Genomic DNA, 13,652 nt, shown 5'->3' with positions numbered 1-13,652 from the left:
AAAGGCTCACATCAACAACTTCTGACATTGCCAGTCTTATGGATAACCCACTACTATTATGGACTACTGGACTATATTGGAATATTTTGCTGATTTCACGCACCTACAATATTTACATGACAATGGAATACCCATCTCTGACAGAACTAAACGAAAAGGGGATACAAGTGAAGAACCATTTTGTATCTGTCTATCCAAAATAGGATAGATACACAGCTAGTTTCCCTTAATTCAATGAACAGAAAGATTTGTACTAATAGTGTTTGTGAAAAGGATATCATGTCTGTATCTTGTACTATGAATAACCACTAAGAAGACAACAATATGCAGTGTATTAATTATTGAAACTGTTCTACCAATCAGTTGTGAAACTTTCTCATTGCTATTTGTTTCTCAATAAAATAATTAAAAATAAAAATATAAAAATATAAATCTTTACATGATGCTTTTATTCTAAAGTATACATTCTCATGTATGAATGTGCATCTGTGTGTGCATGTGAATGTATATTAAATCACAACAGTACAGTTCACTGATATCTTAATTCTCCTAGTAGTGTAACTTTTAAAGATCTTTTTATTAAAAGCCTTTTGTTTTCTCCAGTGCCGTCTAATAGCTCTAATAGCTCTAATAGCTGCATGTAATTATTTTGTATGATATTCTTCCACATATTTAGAGTAAAATCTTGGATTATGAACATATTTCATTCAAGAAACAAGTTTGTCATTCAATGTACTCATATATCAAAACACATTTCCTCATAAAAAATACTAGAAACTCAGATGATTTGCCCCACAACCCCAAAATATTCATGTACAAATGATTGCACAATGTCATGTAGTGTAAAATAATAAAGAAAATACAAACTATAGAAAGATGACTTCCACTTAATAATGAAAATCTTCATGGCTTCAAAACAAGAGTGAAGAGGGTTATGATTTTAGATGATTTTAACTATCACCATTGCAGTCACTGCAGTCTATTGACTCTGATTTTTTTTGTTTCTTCCAAGTTTAAGATGGAAATAACCCAATGAAACATGATTTTTCCTCCTTTTGAGGACTTCATAAAGATGTGACATTGCATGGATATTAAACAGATTCATTGCTAGTACTGCTATAATCTATTCAGGTGTTGTTTTTCTATAAAATTTTGGAGTTTCCCACATTTTAGTTACCTCCTTAATCTCATTTGAAAGGATCCCTCTGCTTTTTTCACCCTTGCATCTGTAGAGATGGCTTCCATTACCTGTTGATATTGAAGATTCTCACCTACAGTTCTGCAAAGACAGATAAAGATAATCAGATAGACAGAGAGAGAGACAGAGAGAGACAGAGAGAGAGAGAGAGAGAGAGACAGAGACAGAGACACAGAGAGAGAGAAAGACAGAGACAGACAGAGAAAAATTGCTTGTATTTCAAGACATTATTCCTTTGACAAAATACAATATAAGTTTCTTGCAATCCAGTGTTCTAGTATATTTCCTCAGTACACATCTGCTATAAAACTAAAACCTTAGCAACCATATTCGAAGTATATTTGTCAGCTAAATTTGTAGCAATTGTAATGATGAGTCCAATGATTTATTTGAAATTTAATGCATGCAACAAAATTTTATTAAGCACATCCATCAGTAAGATATGTCATTAGCTACTAGTGTATTCATGTTGTACAGGACAATATCAAACATTTTTAATGATTATGTGATAATAAATAGAACTTCACTGTTTTGATGATGCATAACTACATATTGTAGGTAAGTTGGAAGAGCATCTTTTCTTGTGTTTTGGTCAGTGTACATTTTATTCCATGAGTTTTTTTGCATATTTTTTCTTATGGACTTACACACAGCAAAATTTTTTCTTTAGATGTTTTTCCTAACATGAGGTGGTGGAATCCTTCAATCACTAACGTTGGGAAGGGTTTTCTTCTTTGACATCCTTATAAGAACTGCAAAACTTATGTACTGTCCTGAAAGAAAAAAAATGAATGAAAGATTGAAATAAAAAATGCAAAATTATAAATAAATGTCTATAATGAACCCATTCAGTTACCTAGTAAACCGGTTTATTTGTCCCAAAAGATCTTGTAAATGCCACCCTTAAATGTCCTCAATTTTCCAAATTAAGTGAAATCAGTAATAACAATTTTTTAAAACTACAAATTTCAGGCATAGTCAGTCAACTATTTAAACACTGAAACATGCAAAGAGAGGTTGATCTCACATTTAAATATTTTACAAAATGATTGAATCTATAATGAGCATTTTTGAGAAAAGGATTGACACAAGAAAAAATTTGGTTTAGGGTCATTATAAAGCAATTTTAATAAATAACAACTAGAGTTTTGAATATATAGTCTGAAGGCTGGTGAGATAGCTCAGCAAAATAAGCATCTGTTTAGGCAAGCACAGGGACTAGGGTTGAATTCGCAGTCCAGGATGCTGAGCCGGCCCCGCCCCTGTGTGGGCATGGTGTCACTTGCCTGTAATCCCAGCTCTGGGGAGGCTGAAAAGAGGATCATTATGAGTCCCAGCTGTGTAGTGAGACTCTGTACCAGATGCATACCATGAAAAAAAATGTAGTCTGACTCCTAGAACAGCTAAGGAAACATCTAGATTTTCACCTGTGACTATGAGCCAAGAAAAGAGATTCTTATTCTTTTTTTTTTTTTCTCTCTTTCTCTTTATGGCTGGTTCAGCCTCCCCGGGGGGCCTGGCTGGCAGGGTATACGGTGACTGCAGCTTGCCTAAGCTTGCCTAAGCAGGCTCTTTAGACAATTGGGCAATCTCAACAGCCCCAGACTCTTGTTTTTCTGATCTGTGGATTAGGTTCAAAATGCTGAACTGGAGGCAGACACTGAATGGTCCTCATTGTCCTTCCAGTGGATTTGACTTGGTTTATAGGCCTGTTATCTTTACCAACTAAGCAAGTGGTACACCACAGGAAAGTGAATATACCATTACTTGTTTCTTTTCTTGTTTTTCTTTGCTTTGGCAGGAATAAATCATTTGTGATGCCTCTTTTTAAATGGATACTGATAAATGAGTAGGAAACAGCCCATTCATTCATTATTAAAATCTTGAGCAAAAGGAGTAACTTTTCACCTGTTAGCATACTAAAAATATTGATATTCAAAACTGAGCCTTGTTATTATTTTGTTTTGAAATAAATTTCATAGTCAGCGTCTTCATTGTCAAATCAGTTTTGGTTTAGTTTATATACTACAATAGCTCTTATAATCTCAATTAGAAATTAAAAGGTGTAAATATCTAACAGGCTCAACAATGTCAGGGGAGATGTGGCAAAAGTATGGCAAGCAACATTAGTTACCTGACAAAATGTTTTGTATTTGAAAAAAATGCTTCCAAATCAGCTGAAAAGTGAGCAGAGATATAAATGGACTTTTGCAAGAGACATGTGCTGTTGAAGAATGAAATTCTTAATTAATGCTTAATTTATAAATGGAAATATTTGCTCAAAAGGCAAGAGTAGTTTGCAACCATCATATTGACAGTGTGATGTCAAAGTTACCAAGTATTGCAGAGCCTCTTAGACATTGACAGCCGCAGTGTGGTAGTGTTTCCCTCGAGGTGAGGCTTGTCAGTATCTGTGAGGAGAAACACTCCCAGAGGCTTCAACTGGCTGATTCCTTATATTCTCTCTAGCTGTTTACTTGAGCAGAAAAAAAAAGGAAAAAACAGTTTGAAAAAGCCCAGCACATAGGGGCCTGGGAAATGGCTCAGTGGACTAAGCACTTCCCTGGCAAGCGCAAAGGTATGAGTTCAATCCCTGGTTCCGAAAAAAAAAAAAAAAAGAAAGAAAAAGGGAAAAACAGTAAAAAAAAAAAGTACATGAAACAAGAAACATGAATAGGAATGCCTAATTAGTCACAGATGCAAACAGCTAATGGTATCCCCAGATGCACTTAGAAGCTAAAATAGACAATTCTCTCTAGTAATAGATAATAAAGAATGACAACTTTGGACCATTAAAATACAAGTTTAGTAAAGGACAACTTTTAAGCTAATGCATTATATTAATGAACTGTATGACCTTTGGTTTCAGGCCAATGTCTAGTTAAGTTTGCTTTTTTACATCTAATTTTGACTGAATATCGTATTATCTAATCTTATTTGGCCTTTGACTTTTTAAAAAGGCATGAAGTAGTCCATGATCTTCTTTTTACTTCTGCTTTTCTATTGCTCAACATTCTGTTACTACTTCATGCTTATTTGTGTTTGTGGTTTTTTTACTCCTTTTCATGTCAGAATATTCCTTTTTTAAAATTGTGTGTGTGCAGGGAATGGATTTCACTGCCTTGTATACACTAGGTAAAGAGTATTCAGTTTTCTTCAGGTGAGATTCATTGGTAGATAGTTCTTTTATATGTTACAATATATCTCTTGTCTTTTCATGTTCAAATTTAACTGGCAATCCAGTATTTTGTTTGCTAAGTGTATTATGATTAACATTTTTTGTGGAACAAAAATTATGATTAACCAATTTAAATACAGCAAATTGAAAGGAGAAAGTAGATATCAATGAAGAATATAGAATACATCCAGTCTGCCACAAGTAAATATACTTTAATTACTACTTCTGTTCTCCCTCATTCTTTTGAATTATGAGTCAAAGTGTTCATGATATAATATCAACAATAAGGGCTGGGGAAATAGCTCAGCATTTGAGTGCCTGCCTGGTAAGTGCAAAGACCTGGGTTCTATCCCTGATAGCGCTTGCCCTGCAGGCCCCAGAGTTCTGGGTTCACTGTGCCTGACATCCATAACTGGCAGGGTGGTGCACACCTGTAATCCCAACTCTGGAAAGGCTGAGACAGGAGGATAACTATGAGGCCAAGCTGTGTAGTGAGACCCTGTATTGAATAAATAAATAGATAGATAGATAGATAGATAGATAGATAGATAGATAATATCAAAAATAAACAACACTTTGAAACATAAAAAAAAAATTGATCATTTATCAAGATTTATACTTGGGGCCAGGGAGATGGCTCAGTAGAATAAGCACTTTCCTGGCAAGTGCAAGGGCCTGAGATCAATCCCCAGTTCCCACAAAAAAAAAGAAAGAAAGAAAGAAAGAAAGAAAGAAAGAAAGAAAGAAAGAAAGACGATTTATTCATTTTTTAAAATGTATTTAGTACATGGTCTACAGGGTTTCACTGCACAGATTCGATTCCTAGTGACCCTCTTGTTTTCAGCCTCCCAAGTGCTGGGATTTTGTGTGTGTGTGTGTGTGTGTGTGTGTGTGTGTTTGTGTTTGTGTGTTTCAGCATCTGGGTAGATCTTAAAATTTTTGTATTATTTTATTATTTCCCATAATTTTATTGAGAAACAAATAGCAATGGGACAGTTTCAAATCAAATTGGTAGGACAGTTTCAATAATTAACACATTGCGTACACTCTTCCTAGTGGCTAGTTGCTGTGTAAGCACTGGGATGACAGGTGTGTGCCATCATGCCCAGTCTCATTCCCAGTCTCAGCGTGGCCCAGGGGCGGGGCCAGCACCGCACCACAGGGATCAAACCCTGGTCCTTGCTCCTGCCAATGCAGTGCTTTAGTCTACTGAGCTATTTGACCAGCCCTAAGATTTATTTATGTATTTATGTATGTATTTATTCAGGACTGGGAGTTGAACTCAGGCCCTTGTGCTTGCCAGGGAAGCACTTATTCCACTGAGCCACCTCCCCAGCCCCGAGATTTATTTTTTAAAGCATTATTGTTTTCTTGCTTCATTTTCATTTAAAAATATTCAGCCACACTGAGGTTTTTATTGTTTTATATCCAATAAATATTTGTCATCATGTTTACTTATTTTTGAGAATATAAAAATCATGAGTCACATAACAAATATATATATACATACTGTAATACTTTAAATAAATATATTTTTGAATATTAACCATGTGATTTAGTTTTATGAACTCATACTCTCTAAATTTGGGTGAGAAGATGCAACCCCAAGAATGAGTTGAGATAGTCTGCTGCAGGACAACTCCTACGCATCTATCTTCTTTCATAAGCATCATAGAGATACATTAAAAAAATCCACCATGAGGAAACTAATTCAAAAACCGCATAGTATTGGTTTATACAATTCTTAAAGCCTTTTCTTTCTTTTTATCTGTTGTAGTATTTAATGTATTGTACTTAAATGTGACCACATGATTTAAAAAAAAAAAAATATATATATATATATATATATATATATAGCATTGAGACAATTTGAAGACTCATTAGAGCAGCACAAACTGAACTTCAAAAAAATGCTTTGCCTAAATATTTGTTTTATAATATCCTTTTCTTCAGCCATAAAATTTTCTATATTATTTGATGTTTTTAGTTGATAAAAATTATTTACCTTTCTTTTTGTATTACAGGAAAGGGTCTATAGGGTGTTCTGGGTCTCACTACTATATCGGACTTGTAGTGATCCAACTGTTTACAGCCTCCCAAGAGCTGGGATTACAGGCCTGCACCACCACACTTAGTCTTATTTACCATCTCAGCATGTCTCTGTGGCAAGGCTGGCACAGCAAGCCTAGGGAATCAAACCCCCAGTCCCTGCGCCTGCTTGCAGGCTCTTTAATCCACTGAGCTATTTGGCTGGCCCTACCTTTAAAGTCACTTTCTATGCCTTGCTTTGAAATAATTCAGAGAATTCAGTGAACATTAATTTTCTGATTTTATTACAAATAAAAATTATACTTAAAATGTTTTAATGCGTGGCTCATGGTCTAAACCAATAGAATATTATTTTGACTATTCATGGTTATTGAACAATGAAAGTCTATGTGAAATACTCAGAATTGGTTATTAGTTGTTGATTCAGTAATAGTAAAAACTATCTACTTGTTTCATGGTATTTTACCTATTGATTGTTTTGTAATGGATTCCAGTACTGATAAAATGTGTGGGCTCAAGGAGAAAAAACAGAGACAAACTATCGTGTTCACACAAAATGGACACTGAGGTGTCAAAAATATAACTTAGTCACTACCCCAAGTGAGTAGGTTGAAAAGAAAAGAGAACATCGAAGTTTGATTTCACTATTATGGCTGTGGATAGCAAAACATGACTCTGTTTCGGGGAAAGGTAATAACCTATGTGCTTCCATTTCTCCTGTTCCTATTATCTGGTGGTATGGAAGGGGCACGAATCAGCCTTTGGTGACATACCGTGGCTTCAGTTTGAGTGTTTTATTTTTCAGCTCCTTTTACCTTTCCACTTTTTAATTTCTTAACTGGATACTAATCCTTTTTTTTCTACAACTTGATTCAAATCAACTGCCTTTCTAAAATGCTCCCCTATGCTTAATCTAGGGAATTGGATCATTTATAGACTGTGTTATGAAAAAAAATTCTGTTCATATTATATACTGGATTACATATTTTAAAAATTAATATTTTATCTTTTGCTGGAATTAGAGATGGGTTTTTCTACACATTTTTGTTAATTATTGATAAACTTGTAATGAGATTTGGTAGTGAAGAAACTTGTACCCAAAATGAATTAAACCTTGTGGGATTGTTTTCATGGCTGTGTGTGCAAGCTGTGAGCTTATCTTAGACGAGGTTGCTGAGGTGTAGCTGAGGGACCCAAAGGAAAAGCTCACAAGGTCCCAAGTCCCAAGTTACTGTTCTCATCATTACTTGTTACAGACTTATTCATCTGGTTTATGCATTTCAGGCTTACAAAGTTAGTCAAGTGACTACACTAGACCTGATTTTGCTTTTCCTTTCTATAACTAGAGATGCCTATACATATTTTTATCTCAGCATTAGAAAACTACAATTATATTCTGAGGACACAGTTGTTATGCTTCTTTAATTTTAAGACAATGAAATCCTTAGTGAGTGTCTGGATTTTAATCCCATATCTTATTCTTCTCTTGCTCAGTTATTTCAACTCCAATTCATGCAAATGCATACTTTATTTTTTGGCACTCTGACATTTAAGTTTGTGTTTTATGATTTCTTGACATGATCTTTAACATCGGACAACTTGGAATACTATCATTATACTATTTCTACCTCTACTTATAATATTTCTGACAATACCAAATCATTGCAAAGAAGCCTCTTGATGGGGGCATTCCTGAAGCAATAAAAGGTGTGAATTTCAGTTCCAAACAACCTGGCAGAGTGATATTGAAACAGTGATCAATTGTTAAATGAACTTCATGTATTGTAATATCCATTTGAGGTCAGATGAATTAGTTCAGATAAGAAGGGTGGAAAAGTCTTAGAAAAGAATTAGAATGAGATTTTCATGAAGTCTAACCTGAATAGGGAGAACAGAGACATGGAAGTATTACAGCAGATAAGCTGGACTGATCAATCATACAGAGAAGGAAAGCACGTACATGTCAAAAGTAAAAGTAATAGCAAATAGTATTACTAATAACTGCCTTTTTATGGACTCATACGATTAGGGCATGTTGGTTGAGGAAGTCTGTCTTTTGTCTTTAAAGTTAGTGATAGATTCACAATGAACACAAAGTTTTGTCTAATTTTCCAAATAACCTATCAGAGACAGAGCTTTCAGATAACAGCAATTTCAGGCTTTTGAGCATTTCCTATTGGATGCTCTTCAGGGACCAGTATATTACTTCAGGGACCTTGCTTTCTCTGTCTTCTAATATAAAACAATTTTTTTTATTTGTATCATAATCTTCCAAACATGTCTGCTCTTCTTTCTTGCCTTGACTGTTCCTTTACTTTTTAACATTGCTTAAATAGGTCAACCTGAGATCCTACATCCAGATAACATGACTTCAAGATGCTGCCAAATATAGCTCAATTTCCAATCGAAGGCCCAAGTAAAATTCCAATGCAAATTGGATTTTTCTCCTTCCTTTGCCACAAGTTTCACAATTCATGTGTACAGAGACCAGCTCTGCAGCACTCATATCAGTAATAATGTATACATTGAGAATATGAACAGTTTTCTGTGGCACTACTTCCCACGTTTCCAGGAATATTTTTAAAGTTACTTATACATTTTCTAAAGGTTATTCTCATAATGTTATCTATTATTTCATTTAACTGGAAAATAATGGGTCAGAAAGCTCTTGCCTACATTGTAACCAAACATATGAAACTATGGGTTTCTCTCTTTAAAAACCTCATATCATTTTCTTTCTTCTCATTAGCAAAAGTTAATGGGAAATAGAGAGTCTTTATACATATTTAAATCCCAACAAGTAGACAAGCCATACACATTAAAGGTTTGCCTCTACAATCATATTTTGTTTTACTTATTTATATTTAATACAGGGTCTACAGGGTCTCACTACACAGATCAGAGTCATAGTGATCCTTCTTATTTCAGCCTCCCAAGCAAACTGATTACAGGAACAAGCCCAGTCACAGTCACTGTCTCAGCATGTCGGGGGGTTGGGGCTGCATGGCAGCCAGGGACCTAATATTGATCCCTGTGTCTCCCTAAGCACGTGCTTTAGTCACTGAGCTCTCTGGATGGCCCTTACAATCTTCTTTTAATTTGACACTTTAAATACTAGCTTCTCTTGAAAAGATTTTAAAAAGTAGCAATGACATATACATTTCCTAAAAAAAAAACATATATTACCTAAAGTTGAATGATTATTGTCCATTTTACAAAGACAGGGTACTTTTATTTGTTACTCAGACAGCTTCATACTTATTTTAGATATTTATTCTCAGAAGCCATTTAGGTTTTAAATCTGTGCTCTAGAATGTACTACTGAGATCCAGGATGCTTGTCTTATTCTGCTGAACATGGAGTGAAACACACTGTTGTGGACTTTCTTTCCAGTTTGAAGTCTGCAGGGGTGCTTGTCCTGGAACAACTGTCCAAGGAAATGGATTTTGCTAGAATGGAATGATACCTGAGGTGACCACAGAATGTCCCCAACATATCCTAAAGCATGTGTTTTTCAACTTGATTAAATATCTTGCCTTTCTTGCTTAATCCACCAGCCTTTTTCTCCCCTCAATTCATTCTGCCTCAGATGAATTTATTGGTATTCATAGACAATAAAGTTATTGCATTTTAATGTTTTCTGGGCTCTGTTGAGGGTCAGATATTCACTGATAGGCATTCTAGCTGAATACTGGTAATAAGCACACAAGGAAGGCATTTCTACTTCCTTTCATTTCAATATTAATTAAGTTGTTAAATACGTAGGTAATATGATAGCATTATTGGCAATAATCAACTTCCCTGAACACTAATTTGAAAACATAACAAGTGAAAACTCAGCCAGACATATATTAATATCTGCAATTAGGGTCAATGTTGACAAAGAGATCTCTTGATGCTTCTCAAAAGTATTAGGTCCCCAGATTCAAAGAATGATGATATCAATGGATTATATTAGTAGAACTCCCAATATCCCTTCACCAAGCTCCCAGAGTGAGTTTCTGACACTGTTTTTGCCAGTCAATCTCTTTGCAGCACCAGTTAACTCACACCACTCTAAATGCAGAGACAGAGCAACAGCTTGGGCTCTTGAAAAGAAACTTGGAGAGCTTCCCAGTTTGTGTGCTGCATAAGCTGGAGCAAGATGGAGATAATTAATAAAGTGCCAGACTGGATAATTGTAGGAACTGTAAAAGATCCTAAAATGTTGTTACTGGAGGCACAGAGACACCTGTGAAAGTGTGAAGTTAATCTTTGCGAAGAACATCATATGAGCTGGCATAGGGACAACAGTGGTGAAAATTTCTTTAAATAACTCAACCTTAGACAGTGATGTTCTCAAAGAAGAAGAAGAAAAAAAAACACATACGTTAGTGACCTGATGCAGGGTTTGTGGAAGAACTTCCTGGATTGTCATTATGTTTGCTTTTCTTAACCCTGAGAAAAGTGGCACTACTTTGATATTAATTCTTTCATAATAGTAGAACAGAAATGATGACATTGTCCTCTTTAATCTATTTTTAAAATAACACTATGCTTTCTGCTACCGTCCCCTTTCATCATTGCATTGAAGTGTAATACACTTCATATACTGTAATGCTAGGAGAGATGACCTTGCATCATCAACATTACCCTACATACGTCAGAAACTAAAGTCTGTCACATTTCAGGGTATAGTAAGCTAGTGAAAGAGATGGACAAATGTGGAGAAAGACAGAAACAAAGAGGACACCTGCCTTACGTGTTTCCCCTGAAGAGTTATGATGATTGAGGATAAGTCTAAAGTTCTTAGCAACTTGCAGATTAAATCCTAGAAGATTAATAAATAATAGCAGGTTATGTTATTTTTGTCATTACTATTATTGTTGAAATGAGACTTCTAAAGAATGAAATGCAAAGACATTTAGAATAATTATTGCTAGTGGTCACTTTGACTTCTTGTATAGTATGTGGTGCATGTAGGATGCATAAATCAATATATGTCAGCAAAACTTCCAAATCTCTGCACTGCCATTTGATGGCCTGTCTCTCTACCTACTCTGTTCTCTTTGCCTATCTGGCTCAGGGGCTAAGACAGTCTGTCATTGTGGTTCTCTGCCAATAGCTCATAAAATTACAGGATGTTCTTGTGTTGCACAGGGCTTCTGCCCTTGAGTCCAAAAGATCAGATAAAATTCCAAAGAGTGTTAATCATTCGAAAATGTCAAACCAAAAACAAACTTGTTTATTTGACATTGTTAGACAGAAGAGAAATGAGAGATTCCAGAATTTCCAACAAACCAACTCAACTGGCATGAAAATGAAGTTGGTTCCTCTGCCTTGATCTTTACACAAATAAACACGGCCAGAAGTCACCTTATGTTAGCTAAGAAACTGTATTTTTTCACACCCATAATCCCAGCATTGGACCATGGATAGAACAAGAAATCTAGAAGCTCACCCTGGTGACTGCATGAGGCTTTGGGAGGACATCTAGACACAAACCACAGCAGTCTCTAACATGATATACATGATATACATGAAAAGTAAGTTAAGAATGACTTAACGATTTACATTGTTCTTTCTGTCTGCTCTTTTTAAACCCATTTTTGTCTGCAGAAAGAAGCTCTTCTCAGTGCATCAGAAATATTAATTTGTTTTATAGAGGATGTGTGCCAATTAATATTTTTAAATTGTGATTATGTTCTTTGAAAATATCAATTTAATGTTTTACATACAAATGGAATTTAATTCTGACAGTTATTACTACACTACACAAATTAAGGGGCTCAATCCCCAAAATGCTCCCATTTTATATGCCTGAAGATACTTTCAGGTGCCAGGGTTAACTACAATTCATCCATCATGACTATAAGTTGGGTATTCTCCTTACTTTTAGGCTGATCATTTCTTTAGAATGACTCTTAAAGCTCAGTAGAGGAATATTGATGATTACTGAGTCATTATAAAAGACCAACTTTTTAAATAGTTATCCAGGAAAATGTCCAGAGTGATCCTGAGCAGGGAAGTTATTGTTTCTGTGGAGTTGAGTTACGTTAGTCTCCTAGTAAACTGATATGCTCACCAGTCAATCCTGAAACCTTGGTGTACAGTTTTGTAGGTTTTTTTTTTTTTTTAAACCAAAGTATCATTACTAGTCATGATTGATGTTTAAATCACTGACAGCAAGGATAAACTCACATCTCTCTCCTCTGTGGTCTTAGCTAGAGTTGAAAGTTCTGACACTGCACTTAATGTAGTTGATATGGCCTATAGAGCAGGCCTCATTTTGGGGCTATAAATTAGCCCTGCCCATTGCAAATAATTCTTGCATGTCTCATTGTCATAATATTATGCATTTTGAAAAAAAATGTTGTAAATAACAACAGATTTTCTTTAATCATTGTTGAAATTGGAAGGGATTTTAGGCCTCTGTGCAAGGAACATGGCAAAATAGTGTATATACATTTCATTATGCAACTCAAACTTCGTCAGTACTAATTGGTCTCAGTTCCTTATTCTGTTCATTATGTTTTAGGATGTTAAATGAAAGAACGAAAGAAAGAAAGAAAGAAAGAAAGAAAGAAAGAAAGAAAGAAAGAAAGAAAGAGACTTTAGCTTTTCTGTTTTTCCTAGAGAAAAACCTATGTATAAAGCTATTTGTGTATGTACCGTATTTCTTTGCAAGTACTGTGCAGTTACCTACCTTGTTTAAAATAAAATACTCATGCAATTTCTATATTGTGGGTTGTATTTTGTGTTCTTATGATGATGCACTAAGTTGATTTGCTTTTCTTCAACTTGGAGAGGAATTAGATAAACACCTCTGTTTTGCATATAATCATTTCTCTACCCTCACTATATCCATCTTTCGTTTTGTATTTTAAATTAGTTCTGTAACTAGGTCAGTTCAATTCTTTAATTATAGGTTCAAAATCAGTCAGGCACAGTGCAATAGTAGTTGTTCGCTGGTATTAAATGCAATAGTTCTTGTATTCATGCTTTAATCTATTTTATTCTATAAGTTTCCTTTTCTATATTTACTGTATCTTCTTAAACATAGTCAACTAAAAAGATCACAAAAGCACAGACAGAAAAATGTGACACACAGACTTTCAATTTGTCTTTTACTTTTGATTAATCCAATGTGTAAATATGAAAACATCTTGTTACTTAGAAGTTCTAGTGATCCTTTAACTTTTTCTTAAAGTTAGACATTTAATTAGAAAAAGTATTAATGCATATATA

At 34.8% G+C, this 13,652-nt stretch overlaps 1 protein-coding gene across 1 annotated transcript in view; it reads left to right on the top strand.

Moving 5' to 3' along the window:
- The window catches only part of Dpp10 (dipeptidyl peptidase like 10), a 696,690-nt gene that overhangs the window by 358,443 nt on the left and 324,595 nt on the right, over positions 1-13,652 (top strand). The window lies entirely within an intron of this gene.

This window comes from Octodon degus, unplaced genomic scaffold (genome assembly GCF_000260255.1).
Source record: "Octodon degus isolate 3935 unplaced genomic scaffold, OctDeg1.0 scaffold00014, whole genome shotgun sequence".
NCBI lineage: Eukaryota > Metazoa > Chordata > Mammalia > Rodentia > Octodontidae > Octodon > Octodon degus.
This window is presented reverse-complemented; position numbering and strand designations above follow the sequence as displayed.